Below are 22,996 nucleotides of genomic sequence, written 5' to 3'. Positions count from 1 at the left end.
AAACAAAAATTCTAATCCAATTTATTCTTTATTTTATTGAAAAATATAATAGCAAAGAAGATTGGGAAACTCTGGTCAGCAAATTTTCTTTCAAAAGGAAATGTACATAAGAAGCCAAATTATAATAAAAAAAGATACCTGGTGAGAATGGAATCAGCACATGGGAAATTATTTGGATGATTTTGACTAGTCTATCCTTAAAACTCCTCTCCAGGCTTCTGGTTCTTTTGACCAACTGTCCCCATGTTCCTTTATTTCACCCAGCACTACCATTAATCAGGATTTACTCCTGTATAGCCTTTTTGGGGGAAGTTTTTAAACTGAGATAAACTGAAGTAAAAATTCACCATTTTAAAGTGTACAGTACAGTGATCTCTAATATACTCACAATACTGTATAATTATCTCCACTGTCTAATAAGAAAATTTACATCATCCCCCAAAAGAAATTCCATACTTGTTAATAGCCACTCCCAAGTCCCTTCTACCCACATCCCCAGGAACAATTCTGTGTCTCTACAGATCTACCTATTCTGGACATTGCACATAGATGGGATCACAGTATGTAGCTCTTTGTGTCTAGCTTCTTTTACTTACCATAATGTTTTTGAGGTAGGTTCTTCATGTACTAGCCTGTATCAGTAGTTCATTCGTTTTTAATGACTACATAATATTTCACTGTATAGACGTACTAATTTTTGTTTATCCATTCTTCAGCTGATGGATATTTGGGTTGTTTCCACTTTTGGTCTACTATAAATAATGCAGCTATGGACATTGGTGTATAAGACTTTAAAAAAAAATAACTTTATTGAGACAGTTCACATATCATGCAATTCGTTTATTTAAAGTGTACAGTTCAGTTTTTGAATCATAATCACAGATATCAATGACCATCACCATGATCAATTTCCAAAAATCCTCTACAAATTAACTACCATGCATAGTTAGAGAGTAGACTAGTGGTAGCCTGGGACTGTGGTGGGGGGTAGTTGGGGAGTGGGCGGGTAGGGACATGGTAGTGAATATGTATATGTAATATGTAATTACCCTCTCCTATAAAGAGGGTAATTTGAGTTTGAATAAAGTCACTGATTGCAATAAGTAAATAAAGCATTAACACTTAAGCATTGTCCCACTTGCCTCATTTCTCTGTTCCCTTCCCAGGTAGTGCTAGTGATAAAGAATCCTCCTGCCAATGCAGGAGACATAAGAGACACAGGTTCAATCCCTGGGTCAGAAAGATCCTCTGGAGAAGGGCACTCAAGTATTCAGGCCTGGAGAATTCCATGGACAGAAGAACTTGGTGGGCTACAGTTCAAAGGGTCGCAATGAGTCAGACATGACTGACACGACTTAGCACATACTCTCAATGTCCTGATATCAATAACTTTATTGAGCAACTACAGCGTCAGTATAAGAAGATTACTGATGGGTTATACCTAAATCACTTAATCCACAGCTTCATGGATACCTTTATACCTTGCATTGAGTTTGTCTACAAAGACAAATTTTCTCTTTCTTTTTTTTAAAAATAAATTTATTGAGTCATTTAAAGTAACTATTCATGGTTTGCTTGCTTTTAAAAATATTTATTTATTTATTTTTGGCTGCTCTGGATCTTCTTTGTTGCACATGGGCTTTCTCTAGTTTTGATGCATCAGCTTCTCATTGCAGTGGCTTCTCTTATGGAGTATGGGCTGTAGAGCACTTGGGCTTCAGCAGCTGTGGTACACTGGCTTAGTTGCCATGGCATGTAGAATATTCCCAGACCAGGGATGGAACTCATGTCTCCTTCATTGGTGGACTTCTATCCAGTGGACCACCAGGGATGTCTGAGACATCCTTTCAAACTCACATTACTCTCTTTCCTATACTAAGAAGTGCCAAGTGAGCAGTTGAGGTCCCATTTATATATAGGAGAGGCTTACTCAACACTATTAGTTGGAAGTAGATTTTAGATTTTGCACTCTACACGAAAGAGAGAAATGGTCAGTTGTCAATGCAAATGGAGGGGTGGCTACTAATAGTCAGGCTGATGGCGATTATGAAAAAATTAAATACCACATTGAAAAAGAATTGTTGATAACATGAAGCAGGGCTGCAGCAAGTAATTGAACAGCAAAGCAGGAGAAGAAAACTAGTTACTCAACTTCTCCTGAGTCATGTCATATTTACTTTCAAGAGAACTCCTACAACATTTATTCAAATGTAAATTTTAAAAATCCAAATTCAATAGAAAAACATTTGAGTGCTGCATCTTTTGTGGGATAGCCTTGATTCCATTTTCCCTCCATTAGTTAAAAAAGGCCATTTCCAAGCAAAATGGTGACATTGTGAAAGAAGTTTGTCTGCAACTCCTTTTTCTTCTTCCCTTTCCATGTCTCTTCCCCTATTGCCAATACACTCCAGTATCCTGGAAATTCATGATGCTTTTGTGTGTTTATGACACCTACCTGAGTTTGCCTTCTCCAGAGACTGTCTCTTTCTATGTCTTTTTATTCTTACCTCTTGCCCTTATTTTTCTCTGAAACCTCAACTACCTCTAGCATAACCTTCAGAGACTTGCTCTTCGCTAGGTAGGTATTGTAATTAGCTGACCTGGGCTAATGGACTGGTTTTATTCCTAAAGAGTGTTGCACACAGGAAAGCATGGCAATTCTTATGCCTTGAAAGTTGGCTATGGTAGGAAAATTACTGATCAAGGCTTACTTGTTCTAAGAAAACTGATTTACTAGCACAACACTGATTCAATTCTGTGGTTCCAGTGTCTATGGCCCAATGCTTAACTAACAGGTGTCTCTGGAAGCTCCTCATCTTCTCTTTAACTAAAGCAGCAACTCCATGTTTATATTTTGAACTTCTATCTAATATTTATGTGAAAAAAATTTCCACTGATACAAATAAATAATAAACATTTGAAAACTATTGCTCTAGACCAACTAACTAATTTTAAAAATGAGTCAATGGAAAATGGTTGTTGTTCAGTCGCTCAATCATGTCCAACTCTTTGCAACCCCATGGACTGCAGCACATCAGGCTTCCCTGTCCTTCACAACCTCCCAAAGTTTGCCCAAAGTCATGTCCATTGAATCAGTGATGCCATCCAACCATCTCATCTTCTGTCGTCCCCTTCTCTTCCTGCCTTCAATCTTTCCCAGCATTAGGGTCTTTACCAATGAGTCGGCTCTTCACATCAGGTGGCCAAAGTATTGGAGTTTCAACTTCAGCATTAGTCCTTACAATGAACACCCAGGACTGATCTCCTTTAGGATGGACTGGTTGGATCTCTTTGCAGTCCAAGGGACTCTCAAGAGTCTTCTCCAACACCACAGTTCAAAAGCATCAATTCTTCGTCACTTGACCTTTTTATGGTCCAACTCTCACATCCATACATGACTACTGGAAAAACCATAGCTTCGACTATATGGAACTTTGTCTGCAAAGTGATGTCTCTGCTTTTGAATACACTATCTAGATTTGTCATAGCTTTTCTTCCAATGAGCAAGTGTCTTTTAATTTCATGGCCGCAGTCACCATCTGCAGTGATTTTGGAGCCCAAGAAAATAAAGTCTGTTACTATTTCCACTTTTCCCCCATCTATTTGTCATGAATTGATGGGACCAGATGCCATGATCTTAGTTTTTTGAATGTTGAATTTTAAACCAGCTTTTTCACTCCCCTCTCACTTTCATCAAGAGGTTCTTTAGTTCCTCTTCATTTTCTGCCATAAGGTTGGTGTCATCTGCATATCTGAGGTTATTGATGTTTCTCCCAGCAATCTTGATTCCAGCTTGAGCTTCACCCAGCCCGGCATTTTGTATAATGTTCTCTGCATATAAGTTAAATAAGCAAGGTGACAATACATAGCCTTGATGTACTCCTTTCCCAATTTTGAACCAGTTTGTTGTTCCATGTTCAGTTGTAACTGTTGCTTCTTTTAATAGAAAATTGAAGATTAAAAAGAGTTGTCCAATATCGCACAAAAGGCAGAGAAAAATGACAGGACAAGTACTAGAACCTAGGTCTCCTTATTTCCATACACTCACTTGTGACTCAAATGGTAAAAATCTGCCTGCAACGCAGGAGACCCTGGTTCAATCCCTGGATTAGGAAGATCCCCTGGAGAAGGGAATGGCAACTCACTCCAGTATTCTTGCCTGGTGAATTTCATGGACAGAGGAGCCTGGCAGGGTACAGTTCACAGGGTCACAAAGAGTCAGAAACAACTGAGAGGCTAAAACTTTCACTTTCCTTATTTCCAGTCTAATTAATACTCTCCCTATTTGTACTCAATGGTCACACATTAAAATTTTCCTGTTCTGTTTCTCATTGTATGAAAAAAACCAAAGATATCAAGTAGTACATCTGATTGAATAACCAAAGTTCCCAGTAATGTATGCTGACTATGAGAGAGGGGCCTTCTAGAGAAAATATCCTCTCAGAACATTTCAGTGAATGGAAGAAGATGTATGCAAGAAGAAGGGAGAAGCAGCAGTAGAGATAGTGGGTATATAGTAATGATTACAATTGTAATAGTTTATATAACTAAAAACTATATAGCACTTGTCTTGTGCCAACACTGTTCTCAGCAATTTATAATATTGATTATTCAATACAAGTATATATTCTTTTTTATTATTCCCATTTACAGATGACACAAAAATGCTAAGTACTTTGTTTGCATTCACACAACTAGAAGGTGATAAAACCAGGATTTGAACTCAGACATTCTGGTTCTAGTATCTGGAACCTTAGCCATTATACAGACCTACCTCTTCAGATGTTCAGCAAATATATGTTGAATGAATTAATGACTAAATAGATCATATATGCTGGGATCAGAGATTCTTGAGAACATATCAAATAACAGAAGAATGTCAAACAATGTTACCTTCATGTAGAAGAAGTGCAATAGAGTAATTAGAATGAATCTCTCATTAAGAAAATAATCAGTCTTGTCATATAAATTTTGGTGGGAAAAATATAATTACGTAGGCCTCTAAGATCTCAGTTAAGTGTTTCTGTGTCCTTCACATTTCTGATTGAATCACTTGGCAGTAGAGGGCTCTTGAACAAGTTTCAAGGATGGTCAACCCACTTATATACAGTAATTTCTAGGAAAAGAGAGTTTCACACTCCTCTGGTAACTGTATGCAGAGACTGACTTTGTTGAAAGGTTTAAAATTTTGTAAACAGTACTTTGCATTATGCTCTATATTAAAGGGGGGATAGGGAAGGGGGTATGCAACATAGACCGTTCTCTTATGGCATTACCATCTAATTGGCAAACTAGGCTCAAAACCCCAGAAATAATTAGTGAGCAATGCAAGAACTCTTATGATCACGTATGTGGTTCAGACTGTCAAGTACAGTGAGAATTCAGAGAATAGGAAACTAGAGCAGATGGAAATAGATGTGAAAGGCCTGGTCTTAAGCTGAGTTTAGACTAAGCAGAGTCTTACAGGATGAACATAACTCAATAAGACAGAGAGGAGAATTTTAGGTAAGATGAGAGCCATGAAGGAAAACAAAGAGACATAAACAAAAATAATGCTTCCATGACTCAGTCAATGGACCAGTTTGCTTAGAGCAGTTATTATGCATCAGGGGTAAGAGAACTGAGTTTGGGTATTTATTTATTCATTTACTCATTCATTCATGGAGTAAATGCTAAGTGAGCACAAGGCCATGTGTTGGGAATATTGTGAAAAATGGGACACAATCCTTGCCTTCAAGTTGCTTGTGTTCAAGTAGTAGAAACAGATTCATAAGTATAATAGCGCTATAATAGAAATATACTCCAAGAGGGCTCCTGACACAGCCTGGGTGTGTCAGGGAAGGCTTCCTGAAGGACCTGATGGCTGAGCTTAAATTATAGTGGTAGAGAGAAGAATGGACAAACCCTATAGGAGTAAGATCATGTAGCAGTCCCATCAATAGTCCACTCCAATCTCCCTGTGAGAGAAACTGCTTTGGAGATCATTGATGACGGACAGACTCTAGCTATAGTACCTTTGAATCCATTGCAGCTTTTCCACCAGGCCATGCTTCCCCCTAGGGAATTCTCAGACAATGACTGGGCACAGCAGTGTTACTAGTACCAGTCCATTTCCGCCTATTATGAGATTCTTTTAATGCACAATTTTTGCTTGAGTACTCCGCATCCGCCTTGTCCAAGACTTTCTTAGAACTGCATCACATTATGAGGCTCTTCCTACTCGAACTTTCTTTCCTCTTTTCTTTCACAAGTGTCAGACTTGTAACATGGTTTCTAAGCTCTTCCCACCTCTTCTTGCTTGCTCCTTTTTTATCCTTTAAAAATGGTTCTTCCAATAAATATTTTGCATATCCAGTCCCATCTGACATCTGCTTTTCCAAGGGATTAAACTGACACAAAGCAGCAAAATATATTCAGAAGAACGAGAAATCACACAGTATTACTTGTGAGTAAGGGCCAGGGGAGGGAAATTAGATGAAGAGGTAGATGGGGGTGAGGGAGGGGTAGATGAATGAGGGCATTGAATACCTTGCATAGGAACTTGGACTTTAACCCTGTGGACAGACATAGGGAGCCATTGAAAATTTTTATGGAAGAATGAAGTGCAGATTTGTGATTTACTTTGATTTCTCTGGACTCAAAGTGGAAGAGACTTGAAGGAATTAAGGCTATAGGCATCAACCAGAGACCTGATTTTAAATTGGACCTCTCCTATTTATTACCCACATCTGTAAATATGGTAGTATTTGTTAGTAATTTACTCTGAGTCTTCGTTTCCTCATTTTTAAAATAGGGGAAAAGATCTACTCCACAGGACCATTTTAAAATAACATATGATAATATAGGTAATATGTGCCTACCATAGTACCTGATAAACCATAGAAACACAGTAACTGATATCTTTCTTTTCCCTTTTGCTATTATTTTACACCTGTAACTTAAAAAAATTAAAATGTTTGTTAAGATAACAGAAAAAAGGCTAGATGCTTGAAGACTTATTAGGATGCCTTTGTGGTGGTGTAGAAGGAAATAAAAAGCACAGTGACAATAGGATGGCAGAAGAGAAGAATTTAAGTAACATTTAGGCAGAAAAACTGAGAGGATTTGGTAACTGCCTGGTTGTGGGGATTAAGTGTGAAGATGGAACCTAAGATGAAGCCCAGTTCTCTAGTGTGGGCTTCTGGGTAGAGAATATGGGAAGAATAGCCAGTTTCAAGTTCCATTTAAGATATGTTTGGGTTGTTGCTCTGTGGATCATGAATGGGACATTAAGATGTCCAGCAATCTGTCATATATATAAGTCTAATACTCAAGAGATAATTCTGAGTTGGAGAAAAAGATTTGGGACAGATTAGCATGTATATGACCTCACCAAGGGGAATGTGTCAAGTAAGAAGAGCAATGAGCTGAAGATGAATTTAAAACTGACACCCTTTGCATAAATATGTTACAGAATATTATCTTTGAAATATATTCAAAGGAATCTGAATTCAACAGAGTTTGATATTTACTACTATCCATTTAAAAATACTAATACCAGGAGACCGAGCCATTCCACTTTTAGATATCTAAGAGCAATGAGTATACATATCCATCCTGAGATATATACAAGAATAGCCATCATATTTTATTTGTAATAACCAAAACCTCTAGAAAAACCGGTTGTCCATCAGCCATAGAATAGATAGATAAATAATGGCACATAGAGACATTGGAATATTACACATCAGTGGTTCTCAGAAGCCCTTTGCAGCCTTAAAAAATTAATTGAAGACACCAAGGAGTTTTTATTTATGCAAGTTACTTATAATATTTTTTGTGTTAAAATTTTTTAATATTTATATACTAGTTAATTTTAACAATAATAAATCTATCACATGTTAGCATACATTGCATAATGCATATATAGTAATGACAACTACAACTAAGGGTTGTCACCATGGATTCTACAGTGGTTAAAGGATAAGAAAACTTTGTGAATGGCATTATGTCAACATATTCAACATGGATGAAAAGGACAAATTTATTGAAAAACATAGTTTACCAAAATAGACACAAGAAGCAGAAGGTCTGAATATCCCTCTATCTATTAAACAAGTTGAATTTGTTATTAAAAAACTTCCAAAAGGAAACTGCATGGCTTCATCACTGAATAGCACCAATTTTACAAACACATTCCAGAAAACAGAAAGAGGGAACACCATCTAGCTCATTTTGTAAGGCTAACATAGCCTTGACACCAAGACATGAGAAAGATACTGTAAAAATAAAATTACATATCAATACCCTTTATAAATATAGAGGCAAAAATCCTTAACAAAATATTACTAAATAAAGAGTCATACTTCAAGACTCTGCTTGCAGGCATGCTCAGTCCCTCAGTTGTGTCCTGCTCTGTGTGACCATATGGACTGTACCCCATCAGGCTCCTCTGGACTAAGTCTTCCAGAATGCAAGGTTAATTTAACATTAAAAAATCCATTGATGTAATTCACCATATTAACAGGATAAAAATGAAAATCCATACAATCATTTCAATAGATGTAGAAAGAGCATATGACAAAATCCAATGTCCACTCATGATTAAAAATTTTCAGAAAATTAGAAATAGTAAAAAAAAATACTTCCTCATATGAATAAAGAGCATCTATGAAACACCAATAGCTAGCACCATGATTGATGGCAAAAGATAGAATTGTTCTTTCTTAAGATGGAAACAAGGCAAGGATGCTACCATCTTCTCTTATATTCAACATGGTATTGAAGGTCCCAGGCATTAAAAACAAATAAATAAATTGAAAACACTGAAATTTTTTAAATCCCTATTTGTAGATGATATGATTATTAATGTAGAAAATTCCAGAGAATCTAGAATACAAATATTAGAACTAATAAGTCAACTTAGCAAGGTCACAGAATACAGGATTAATGTAGAAAATCAATTGCATCCTTATATACCAACTTTTGCCAACAAAGGTCGGTCTAGTCAAAGCTATGGTTTTTCCAGTAGTCATGTATGGATGTGAGAGTTGGACTATAAAGAAAGCTGAGCGCTGAAGAATGAAGAATGCTTTTGAATTGTGGTTCTGGAGAAGACTCTTGAGAGTCCCTTGGACTGCAAGGAGATCAAACCAGTCAATTGTAAAGGAAATCGGCCCTGAATATTCATTGGAAGTACTGACGTTGAAGTTGAAACTCCAATACTTTGGCCACCAGATGTGAAAAGCCAGCTCATTGGAAAAGACCATGATGCTGGGAAAGGTTGAGGGCATTAGGAGTAGGGGGCAACAGAGGATGAGATGTTTGGATGTCATCATCGACTCAATGGACATGAGTTTGAGCAAAATCTGGGAGACAGTAAAAGAAGGGAAGCCTGGCGTGGTGTGCTCCATGGGATCATGAGTCAGACATGACTTAGCAACTGAACAACAGCAACAATATCAAGAACAAACAATTGGAAAATGAAACTCAAAAAAAAAAAAATCTATTCACAATAGCATTAGAATGTAAAATATTTATAAATAAATCTGATTGAATTTCTCTACTTGGAAATTGCAAAACAAAACTGAGGGAAATTAAAAAGTACAGAAATATACCATGATTCAATAATGTTAAGTGACAATTCTCCCCAAATCTATAGGTATAACACAAATGCAAAACTCCAGTAAGTTTTTTTTTAAATTTTTAAAATTTACCATTGAGAAAAAGAAAAGGCAAGCCAGATACTGGGAAAAATACTCACAATACATGTATCAAACAAAGGAAATATCCAGAATATGCACACACACAGTCAATAATAATAAGATAAAATAACAATGCAAAAAATATTTCAACATACATTTGACAAAAAGAAGAGACAAATGGCCAATAAGGTCATGAAAATATACTTGAAGTCATTAGTCGTTGGGGAAAGGAAATAAAAAACCACATTGAGATACCACAACATACCCATTAAAATACACAAAAATTTAAAAACTGACCATATCAAGTGTTAGCAAGGATGTGCAGGAACTGGAAATCTCATGCTCTGCTTGTAGAAATGTACCATGGGTACGGCCAATTTGGAAAACAGTTTGACAGTTTCTGAAATTTTTTAACATAAGCCTACAATATGATCCAGCTATTCCACTTCCAGATATGCATCTGTGAGAAATGAAAACATATGTTCAAATTGACTTGTACACAAATGTTCATAGCAATTCTATTTGTAAAAGCCCAAACTGGGAACAACCCAAATGTCTATCAACAGATGAATGGATAAACAAATTGTGGTATACAATAGAAATTGGGGTATATCCTCAAAATGGAAAGCATCAATAGAAAAGAACAATTATTAATGCATGAAACAATATAGATGCATCTTAAAACCACTATGCTGACTGAAAGAAGTCATTAGAAAAATACATAGAGCGTGATTCCATTTGGTTAAAATCCCAGAATGCAAATGAATCTATAATGACAGAACGCACAGATCAATGAGTACCTGTACTTGAGCTGGGGATGGAAGAAGAGATTCAAAAGATTGAGGCATGAGGAAATTTTGGGGAATGATGGAAATGTTTTATATTTTTCTTTCTTCCTTTTGAACTTACATTTTCATTCCATTTCTCTACAGAATTTTATCCTCATGAAATATATTTCTATTTTTGAAAGTCTTTAAATATTTCTCTGTGATAAAATCATAGGCATATTCTTAAGCTGGCAAATTTTAGGGAAGAATTCAAAATGAAGTTGAGAATCTGGAAATTCTAGTTTGAAGATGATGGATGACAACATTCATTTGGCATTTACTATGTTAAATTACTAAATAACATTATCTATGGATGTCTTATTTGACTACACAATTACTGAATAGTTCATTGAAGGCAGGAATTTATCTCAGGTGCCTGGCACACAGTAGATGGCTCATTGATTTATTTTCTCATTCATACATGCAATAAAGATTTCTTGAGCATTTATATGTAAAGTGATTACCAGGACTTGGGCATATAATGAAGGATGTATCCAGGGCTCCATAAATTTCTCTTGATAATTGACAATTATTAGGCACATTTCAGAAATAGTGTGATTCTCTTTTCTCCTATAAGTATAGGAGCATTTTGGTCCTATTAACCTTGTTGTAAAATCAAAGACACTAAGACACAGAGATTAAGTGACTCACTTAGGGTTGTGCACTTTGTTGTGAGTGAAGCAATCATTAAGACCCTTACAGATTCTTTCCTGAATCAAGGTGCTAGAGGAATTCATTCAGATTGAGTGGGGTTTATATTTTCATTTAAACGTTCTCATTTCATTTCTGCTGCATTCACCTTCTCAAATTCATATTTCTGAATTGCTTTACTTCCACTTTAGACACTGTCAGGATAAATTAGACACCAAGGGTCCATGATATTATCTGAAGCAGAAATATAGTCCTCTGTTGATGGACATTTAGGTTGTTTCCATGTCTTGGTTATTGTAAATAGTGCTGCAATGAACTTTGGGGTGCATGCATCTTTTTGAATTATTATTTTCTCTGGGTATATGCAAAGGACTGATATTGCTAGATTATATGGTAGTTCTATTTTTAGTTTCTTAAGGAATCTCCATACTATTCTCCATAGTGGTTGTACCAATTTACATTCCCACCAACACTGTTATGAGGGCTCCCTTTTCTCCACACCTTCTCCACCATTTATTGTTTGTAGACTTTTTTTGGTTTGTTTGTAGACTTTTTTGATGATGGCCATTCTGACTGGTGTGAGGTGATATGACACTGCAGTTTTGATTTGCATTTATCTAATAATTAGTTATGTTGAGCATCTTTTCATGGGCTTTTTGGCCATCTGCACATCTTTGGAGAAATGTCTTTTCAGATCTTCTGCCCATTTTTTGTTGGGTTAGTTTTTTTTTTTTTTTTTTTTTTTTTGACACAGAGCTGCCTGAGCTGTCTGTATATTTTGGAGATTAATTCCTTGTTAGTCTCTGTTTGCAAATATTTTCTCCCATTCTGTGGGTTGTCTTTTAGTTTTGTTTATAGTTTCCCTTGCTGTGCAAAAGCTTTTAAGTTTAATTAGGTCCCATTTGTTTATTTTTGTTTTTATTTTCATTACTCTAGAAAGTGGATCAAAAAATATCTTGTTGAGATTTATGTCAAAGAGTGTTCTGCCTATGTTTTCCTCTAAGAGGCTAGCCTTACATTTAGGTCTTTGTATCTACTTGTTTTGATAGCACTTTCTTTACTCCCTCTTATTAGGCTGCTAATTACCCATACCAATGGCATGGGCCTACAGGTAAGCCACAGTCTCAGGAGAATATAACGCAAGTGAGAAAACAAGGCACAATTTAGTATTTGCCTCCTTCAAACGTGTATATCAATTGCCTCATAGGTCTGCAAATGTGTGCAAGAGGTGGTAGTGCCGTTCCCCCCCCCCCCAGATATAAAAAGATTAAGATATCAAATGCTCTGAATGAACCACAGCCGAAAACCAAGTGAGAAATTCACCAATTTAAGACTCTCTTTATTAAAAGAGAACAGTCAAGAATGTTGAAAGAGACCATGGAATCTCTAAAGAATTATGAAGGGTACGGTCTTTTTCCTCAACGAGAAGTCTCCATGGCACCACTCTACATGCGGTCTGTTAGGAAAGCCTGGACGGTGGTGGAATGCTTAGTGTAAACCTTGACAAACATGCTAATTACTATTCTAACGAACGCTCTTTTTCCTCATTATAAATTATAAAGGTGTTTATAATTATAAAGGTGTTTATAGGTTATAATTATAAAGGTTATATATAGCTTATAATTATAAAGGTGTTTATAAAGGTGTTTATAAAGAATGTTTATAAAGGTGTTTATAAAGAATTATAAAGGTGTTTAGAAGACAGGGTCAACAACTGGAGAAGGTTCAAAGGAGAATCGCTGGGGAAGTTAGAAAGAAAAACAGAAAAAGAGAGAAAGGAAAAAAGGCAAGCAAACAAGCTGGTGGGAAGGGGAGTGTCCGTGAGGGTTGAGGCTGCTCGTCTGAGACGATTCTGGATTAGCCCTAGGCTAATCTCCTGCCACTCTTTCCGGCAGACAACTGGGCTGGGGCCCCAGAGCCCAGACCCTCATACCTCCGGCCGCGCAGGACCAGGCGGAAGGACAAGTAGTCCCCTTTTAAGGGCGGCTCGTTCTCCGAGAGGCTAGGGCAAAGGGAGGCGAGTGGACTGGATCGCAGCTTCTCTCCTAGTGCCGCAGTCTCCATGGGTGGATTCCGTGCCCCCAGGAAAAGCATTCATTCCTCTATGGTTAAGTATGCTGCTTTGTCACTGTGAAGCATAATGTTAACTGTAGGTTTTTGTAGATGCTCTTTGCCAAACTGAGAAAGTTCCTCTCTATTCCTTTTTCTATGAATGGGGGTTAAATCTGACCAAATGCTTTGCGGTGTCAATTGACATGATCATAGGATTTTTCTTCTTTAACCTATTGATATGGCTGGTTACGGGGCTTCCCAGGTGGCTCAGTAAAGAATTCGCCTGCCCATGCAGGAGATGTGGGTTCGATCCCTGGGTCGGAAAGAACCCCTGGCGAAGGAAATGGCGACCCACTCCAGTATTCTTGCCTGGAAAATTCCATGGACTGAGGAACCTGATGGTCTAGTCCCACGGGGTTGCGAATAGTAGAACTGGAATGAGGGACTGATCACATGGCTGGTTACAGTGAATGATCTTTAAATGTTTAACCAGCCTTTTGTACATGGAATAAAGCCCACATGGTTGTAATTTGTTCATAATTTTTTAGTCTATTGTTAGAAGATTTTGTTGAAGATTTTTGTGTCTAAATTCGTGGTAGATATTGGTCTGTAGTTCCTGTTTTGTGCTCGTTGTCTGGTTTTGGTATTAGGGTAATACCAACCTCATAAAATAAGTTGAAAAGTGTTAGCTCCTGTTTTCTTTTCTGGAGGAAGTTGCATAGAAATGGTATTTTCATTTAAATGTTTGGTATAATTATTCAGTTCCCAACCCAGGGATCAAACCCGGGTCTCTTGCATTGGCAGGCAGATTCTTTACTGTCTGAACCACAAGGGAAGACCCATAATTACTCAGTAAAACTATCTGAGGTTGGAGTTTCTTTTTGAGAGGGTTTTAAATTATGAATTAACATTCTTTAGTAGTTATAGGAGTATTTACAGTAGTTTTTGGGTTTTTTTTTGTCTTTAATGAGTTTCGTTTGTGATTTTCAAGCAATTGGGCTATGTCACCTAAACTCTAGAATTGCTTGCAATATTTGCTTTCTCTCCTTTTGAAGTCTCCAGGATGTGTAGTGATACTACCTGCTTCATTCCTGATATTGGTAATTGTGTCTTTTCTTTGTCAGACTTGCTAGAGGTTTGTGAATTTAACTGATCTTTTAAAAGATCCAGCTCTTAGTTTCATGGATTTTCTTTATTGTTTTCCTGTTTTCAGTTTTATTGATTTCTATCCTTAGATACATGCCTTTTGGAAACTTATTGTAGAGCAGAAAAAGCTTGTGTAACAAATAGTTATGACTGTATGGTTCTATTTATTTAAAATGGCCAGAAAAAGCAAATCTTATAGCAACAGGAAATAAATTAGTGGCTGGTCAGCCCTGAAGATGGATATGGGGATGAACTAACTGTAAATAGGCCTGAGGGACCTTATTGGGGAGACAAAAAGTTCTAAAACTAGGTTATGGAGATGGTTGAACAATTTGGTAAATTTACTAAAAGTCATTCAATTGTACACTTGAAATTGGTGGATTTTATTTATTTTTATAGTTTAAAAAAACTTTTTATTTTATATTGGAGTATAGCCAATTAACAATGTTGTGATAGTTTCAGGTGGACAGCAAAGGGACTCAGCCATACATATACATGTATCCACTCTCCCCTAAATTCCCCTTGAAATGGGTGAATTTTAGAATATGCAGATTGTATCTCAATAAGGTTGTAAAAATAATTATGAAATAATGTGAATAAGTGAATAATAAAATCAAATAATCTTGTCCTCCTTTAACAGTCAAGGAAATGTAGACTAAGTGATTTGTCCCAAATCACATAACTAACTAGTTAGTGACAGGGATAGAATGTGAATGAATCTAGTTTTATTAAACCAAGACCAGTCATCACCAGCATGCGTGTGTGCTAAGTTGCTGTGTATTAAGGCTCCCCTGTACATGGGATTCTCCAGGCAAGAATACTGGAGTGGGTTGCCATGACCTCCTCTAGGGGATTTTCCTGACCAGGGATCGAACCCGAGTCTCCTGCGTTGGCAGGTGGGTTCTTTAACACTAGCGCCACCTGGGAAGTCCAGGCATCACCAGAGGTACTAATAAAAGAAGGGACAGAGACGTGTATGTCAGGAAAAAGATACCCTTCCCACAAGTGGAGGTTGCCCCTCTCTCTGAAATGTCTTCACCCTGTGAAGCAAAGATCTCACTGAGTGGTGACCTAGACTGCATCTCACATGCCAGTTGGTGGGGCTGTGCAAGCCAGCTAGCCTCTGACAGACCCTTTGACTGGATCAGAGTGCTTAGTTTCAAGCAACAAATACCAATTCTGAGTGATTAAGGTTAGAAAAGGAAGTGAACAGCTCACAGAATCATTATGAGGATTAAGAAGCAAGCTGGGGAGCTAGGAAAATTGCTCAAAATCACATTGCAGATTCCCCCCAATGGGAAGACTGTTGTTTCTGATATTCCCAGGTATCCTGGACTCTGCCCTTTCCTTTACCACCACTGCCACCTTGGGTTTGCAATTTGGCCAGTTTGCAACTGGAGCTGTTGCAAGAGAGAAAACTCACTGCTTTCATAGTTAACATGTTACTAATCCTTGACTCAAATTCCTATGTAGGTGCTTCGATTGGCCCCATGTTTTTGTTGTTCAGTTGCTCAGTCATGTCTGACTCTTTGCGACCCCATGGACTGCAGCATGTCAGGCTTCCCTGTCCTTCACTATCTTCCGGAGTTTGCTTCTGTCTATTGAGTCGATGATGCCATCCAACCATCTCATCCTCTGTCACCCCCTTCTCCTTCTGACTTCAGTCTTTCCTGGCATCAGGGTCTTTTCAAATGAGTCGGCTCTTCACATCAGATGGCCAAAGTATTGGAGCTTCAGCTTCAGCATCAGTCCTTCCAATGAACATTCAGGACTGATTTCCTTTACGATTGACTGGTTTGATCTCCTTACTGTCCAAGGGACTCTCAAGGGCCTTCTCCAGCACCACAGTTCGAAGCATCAGTTCTTTGGTGCTCAGCTTTCTTTATAGTCCAGCTATTACATCCATGCCTGACTATTGGAAAAAACATAGCTTTGATTAGACAGACTTCTGTCCTCAAAATGATGTCTCTGCTTTTGAATATACTATCTAGGTTTGTCATAGCTTTTCTTCCAAGGAGCAAGCGTCTTTTAATTTCATGGCTGCAGTAACCGTCTGCAGTGATTTTGGAGACCAAGAAAATAAAATCTGCCACTGTCTCCATTTTTTTCCCTATCAATTTTCCATGAAGCGATGGGACCACATACCATGATCTTCATTTTTTGAATGTTGAGTTTTAAACCAGCTTATTCATTCTTCTCTTTCACCTTCATCACGAGGCACTTTAGTTCCTCTTCACATTCTGCCATTAGGGTGGTGTCATCTGCATATCTGAGGTTATTGATATTTCTCCCGGCAATCTTGATTCTAGCTTCTGATTCATCCAGTCTGGCATTTTGCATGATGTACTCTGCATATATGTTAAAAAGCAGGATGACAATATACAACCTTGACCTACTCCTTTCCCAATTGGGAACCAATCCATTGTTACATGTCCAGTTCTAACTGTTGCTTCTTGACCTGCATTCAGATTTCCCAGGAGGCAGGTAAGGTGGGCTGGTATTCCCATCTCTTTAAGAATTTTCCAGCACATGTAAATCCATGGCTGATTCATGTCAATGTATGGCAAAAACCACTACAATATTATAAAGTAATTAACTTCCAACTAATAAAAATAATTGGGAAAAAAAAGAATTTTCCACAGTTTGTTGTGATCCACACAGTAAAAGGCTTGGACATACTCAATAAAGAAGAAGTAGATTCTAACACCATACACAAAAATAAACTCAAAATGGATTAAAGATCTAAATGTAAGACCAGAAACTATAAAACTCCTAGAGGAGAACATAAGCAAAACACTCTCCGACATAAATCACAGCAGGATCGTCTATGACCCACCTCCCAGAATATTGGAAATAAAAGCAAAAATAAACAAACGGGACCTAATGAAACTTAAAAGCTTTTGCACAACAAAGGAAACTATAAGCAAGGTGAAAAGACAGCCTTCAGAGTGGGAGAAAATAATAGCAAACGAAGCAACAGACAAAGGATTAATCTCAAAAATATACAAGCAACTCCTGAAGCTCAATTCCAGAAAAATAAATGACCCAATCAAAAAATGGGCCAAAGAACTAAACAGACATTTCTCCAAAGAAGACATACAGATGGCTAACAAACACATGAAAAGATGCTCAACACCAATCATTATCAGAGAAATGCAAATCAAAACCACAATGAGGTACCATTACACGCCAGTCAGGATGGCTGCTATCCAAAAGTCTACAAGCAACAAATGCTGGAGAGGGTGTGGAGAAAAGGGAACCCTCTTAAACTGTTGGTGGGAATGCAAACTAGTACAGCCACTATGGAGAACAATGTGGAGATTCCTCAAAAAACTGGAAATAGAACTGCCATATGACCCAGCAATCCCACTCCTGGGCATACACACAGAGGAAACCAGAATTGAAAGAGACACGTGCACCCCAATGTTCATTGCAGCACTGTTTATAATAGCCAGGACACAGAAGCAACCTAGATGCCCGTCAGCAGATGAATGGATAAGGAAGCTATGGTACATACACACCATGGAATATTACTCAGTCCTTAAAAAGAATTCATTTGAATCAATTCTAATGAGATGGAAGAAACTGGAGCCCATTATACAAAGTGAAGTAAGCCAGAAAGATAAAGACCAATACAGTATACTAATGCATATATATGGAATTTAAAAAGATGGTAACAATAACCCTATATGCAAAACAGAAAAAGAGACACAGATGTACAGAACAGACTTTGGGACTCTGTGGGAGAAGGCGAGGGTGGGATGTTCTGAGAGAATAGCATTGAAACTAGTACACTATCAAGGGTGAAACAGATCACCCGCCCAGGTTGGATGCATGAGACAAGTGCTCAGAGCTGGTGCACTGGGAAGACCCAGAGGGATGGGATGGGGAGGGAGGTGGGAGGGGGGATCGGGATGGGGAACACATGTAAATCCATGGCTAATTCATGTCAATGTATGGCAAAAACCACTACAATATTGTAAATTAATTAGCTTTCAACTAATAAAAATAAATGAAAAATAAAAACACAGCTGTATTTTAAAACTTAAAAAAGAAGTAGATGTTTTTCTGAAATTCGGTTGCTTTTTCTATGATCCAACAGATGTTGGCAATTTGATTGCTGATCCCTCTGCCTTTTCTAAATCCAGCTTGAACATCTGGAAGTTCTCAGTTCATGTACTGTTGAAGCCTAGCTTGAAGGATTTTGAGCATTACTTTGCTAGCATGTGAGATGAGTGCAATTGTGCAGTAGTTTGAACATTCTTTGTCATTTGCTCTTCTTTGGGATTGGAATGAAAGCTGATTTTTTACAGTCCTGTGGACACTGCTGAGTTTTCCAAATTTACTGCCATATTGAGTGCAGCACTTCCACAGCATCATCTTTTAGGATTTGAAATAGCTCAGCTGGAATTCCGTCACCTCCGCTAGCTTTGTTCATAGTGAGGCTTCCTATGGCCCACTTGACTTCACACTCCAGAATGTCTGACTCTAGATAAGTGACCACACCATTGTGGTTATCTGGGTTGTGAAGATCTTTTTGGTACAGTTCTTCTGTGTATTCTTGCCACCTCTTCTTAATATCTTCTGCTCTGTTTCTTTCATACCATTTCTGTCCTTTATCGTGCCCATCTTTGCATGGAATTTTCCCTTGGTATCTCTAATTTTCTTGAAAAAAATCTCTAGTCTTTCCCATTCTATTGTTTTCCTCTATTTCTTTGCATTGTTCACCTAGGAAGGCTCTTATCTCTCTCCTTGCTTTCTTTGGAACTCTGGCTTTCTTATCTCACAGCTATTTGTAAGGCCTACTCAGACAGCCATTTTGCTTTTTTGCATTTCTTTTTCTTGGGGATGGTCTTGATTCCTTCCTATACAATGTCACGAACCTCCGTCCACAGTTCATCAGGCACTCTGTCTGGTAGATCTAGCCCCTTAAATCTATTTCTCACTTCCACTGTATAGTCATAAGGAATTTGATTTAGGTTACACCTGAATGGTCTAGTGGTTTTCTTCACTTTCTTGTCTGAGGAGGCCTTACAAATAGCTATGAAAAGAAGGGAAGCGAAAAGCAAAGGAGAAAAGGAAAGATATACCGATTTGAATGCAGAGTTCCAAAGAATAGCAAGGAGAGATAAGAAAGCCTTCCTCAGCGATCAATGCAAGGAAATAGAGGAAAACAATAGAATGGAAATGACTAGTGATCTCTTCAAGAAAATTAGAGACACCAAAGGAACATTTCATGCAAAGATGGACTCAATAAAGGACAGAAATGGTAGGGACCTAACAGAAGCAGAAGGTATTAAGAAGAGGTGAATACACAGAATACACAGAAGAACTGTACAAAAAAGATCTTCATGACCCAGATAATCACGATGATGTGATCACTCACCTAGAGCCAGACATCCTGGAATGTGAAGTCAAGTGGGCCTTAGGAAGCATCACAACGAACAAAGCTAGTGAAGGTGATGGAATTCCACTTGAGCTATTTAAAATCCTCAAAGATAATGTTGTGAAAGTGCTGCACTCAATATGCCAGCAAATTTGGAAAACTCAGCAGTGGCCACAGGATTGGAAAAAGTCAGTTTTCATTCCAGTCCCAAAGAAAGGCAATACCAAAGAATGCTCAAACTACCACACAGTTGCACTCATCTCACACGCTAGTAAAGTAATGCTTAAAATTCTCCAAGCCAGGCTTCACCAATACTGTGAAGTTAACTGTGAATTTCCAAATGTTCAAACTGGTTTTAGACAAGGCAGAGGAACAAGAGATCAAATGCCAACATCCAATGGATCATTGAAAAAGCAAGAGAGTTCCAGAAAGACATCTACTTCTGCTTTATTGAGTATGCCAAAGCCTTTGACTGTGTGGATCACAACAAACTGTGGAAAATTCTTAAAGAGATGGGAATACCAGACCACCTGACCTGCCTCTTGAGAAACCTGTATGCAGGTCAGGAAGCAACAGTTAGAACTGGACATGGAACAACAGACTGGTTCCAAATAGGAAAAGGAGTACATCAAGGCTGTATATTGTCACCCTGCTTATTTAACTTATATGCAGAGTACATTATGAGAAATGCTGGGCTGGAGGAAGCACAAGCTGGAATCAAGATTGCCGGGAGAAATATCGGTAACCTCAGATATGCAGATGTCACCACCCTTATGGCAGAAAGTGAAGAAGAACTAAAGAGCCTCTTGATGAAAGTGAAAGAGGAGAGTGAAAAAGTTGGCTTAAACCTCAACATTCAGAAAACTCATATCATGTCATCTGGTCCCATCACTTCATGGCAAATAGGTGGGGGAAACAGTGGAAACAGTGGCTGACTTTATTTTTCTGGGCTCCAAAATCACTGCAGATGATGATTGCAGCCATGAAATGAAAAGACGCTTACTCCTTGGAAGGAAAGTTATGACCAACCTAGACAGCATATTACAAAGCAAAGACATTACTTTGTCAACAAAGGTCCGTCTAGTCAAGACTATGGTTTTTCCAGTGATCATATATGGATGTGAGAGTTGGACTATAAAGAAAGCTGAGCGCCGAAAAATTGATGCTTTTGAACTGTGGTGTTGGAGAAGACTCTTGAGGGTCCCTTGGACTGCAAGCTGATCCAACCAGTTCGTCCTAAAGGAAATCAGTCCTGAATATTCTTTGGAAGGACTGATGCTGAAACTGAAACTCCAATACTTTGGCCACCTGATGTGAAGAGCTGACTCATTTGAAAAGACCCTGATGCTGGGAAAGATTGAGGGCAGTAGGAGAAGGGTACGACAGAGGATGATATGGTTGGTTGGCATCGCTGACTCAATGGACATGGGTTTCGGTGGACTCCAGGAGTTGTTGATGGACAGGAAGGCCTGGCGTGCTGCGGTTCATGGGGTGGCAAAGAGTCGGTAATGACTTAGCAACTGAACTGCATACAGTTGGGTATATTTTTTCCTTTCTCCTTTGCCTTTTGCTTTGTGTAAATCATGGAACTAAATCCCCATGTAGATTATGGAAGTAAATCCAGGCTGCAAAACAGTCTGGTAAAGTGAGTATTTGACACCTTCCTTCTGCTTTCATAGTGAGAGCTTGGCTCCACGTTCCTTCAAGAAATATGTTGGTGAATTCCTTATGCTCAGAAAGCAAGTTCAGATGCTGGGCAGCCAAAACACACACACACACACACACACACACACACACACACACACTCAAATTTCCAGTAGAGCCCTGCTCAAACTGTGATCCAGAAACCAGCATCATTGGCATCAACTGTTAGAAATTTAGATTCTCCTGCAGATCCTCAGAATTAGAATCTATTTTTCAACAAGCACTCCAGATAATTCTTATGTACACTCTATTAAAGTTTTAGAAGTGCTACTCTACCTTGTACAATATGTAGTCCTTTTTAACTTCCCGAGATTAGTCACTGTTAACTCTCTACTCATCCTTAGGGTTGTCAGATTTAACCAATAAAAACACAAGACTCTCAGTTAAATTTGAATTTCAAGATAAACAATGACTCCTTTTTTTAGTATGCGTGTATCCTGTATTTTATCTGGCAACTCTGCTCATCCACATGCCCCTCTCTCTGCAGTTAAGAAAATGAACAAAAAGAAAAATGAACATAATGGCTGAGAGGAATGCATGTACAACAGTTTTGATATGGTAGATAATAAATAGCGTAACAGCAGAACATGTAAACTCTACACAGTTTCCAGCACACTGAGTTCTGTGCAAGCATTCCAAGCCTGAGGTCTTTATAATTTGAGAAGTGGGTGGCTTTCTCTTTTAACTGCACTATAGAATAAAGTCTTTTTCCCCCAATAGACCTATGAATTGCAACTACTTATACTTAATGAACTTTGACCAACACCTTTATCCCATAGAATCGGACTTGCATTCCTTTCAAAATATGGATTAAACAAATCTTAAATAAAGAAAATACATGGTAAAAAAAAAAGAAAATTTGAAAATATGTGCTGGTTTTCCTCTGGAGAGTACTTCAAGTATAAGACAGCTTAATTCACTCTAACATTTCAGCCAATACACCTATTGCCAAGCAACCAAATAAGGAATTTTGCATGGTTGGGAGAGAGTGCTTTCTGTTTATAATTCTTAAGAATAAGGGATAAGTTTCCTAGGTAAAAGCTTCTTGCATAGGTGAACAAGAAGTGAGCTCCCTCCAATGAAGGTTAACAACAAACACCTTTCAGTTATCATATTCCTACCCAGTGTTATCCTCTACTATACTCATTTTTGCATGGTTTCTTTCACTCAACACTGTTATTTTGAGATTCACTCAATCTTATGCATGTATCAGTAGTTCTTCCTTCCTGCTGCTGAATAGTATTCTGCTAGACACTTCAGTTATTCCAGTTTTAAGCTATTACAAATAGAGCTGCTCGGGACAGTTGTATACAAATCTTTGTGTAGATATATGCTTTCATTTGTCTTTGGTAAATACATAGGGGTGGAATAGCTGGCTCATATGGTAGTAATGTTTCACTTAAAAAATATTTCATTGCACCAGGTCTTAGTTGTGACATGCAGAATCTTCGATCTTTGTTGAGGCATGTGAGATCTTTAGTTCGGGCATGTGAGATCTAGTTCCCTGACCAGCGATGGAACCTGGCCCCAGGCACTGGGAGCACAGA

This window comes from Muntiacus reevesi, chromosome X (genome assembly GCF_963930625.1).
Source record: "Muntiacus reevesi chromosome X, mMunRee1.1, whole genome shotgun sequence".
In the NCBI taxonomy this organism is placed as follows: Eukaryota; Metazoa; Chordata; class Mammalia; order Artiodactyla; family Cervidae; genus Muntiacus; species Muntiacus reevesi.
The sequence above is the reverse complement of the archived record's forward strand: the minus strand, read 5'-3'. Positions refer to the sequence as shown.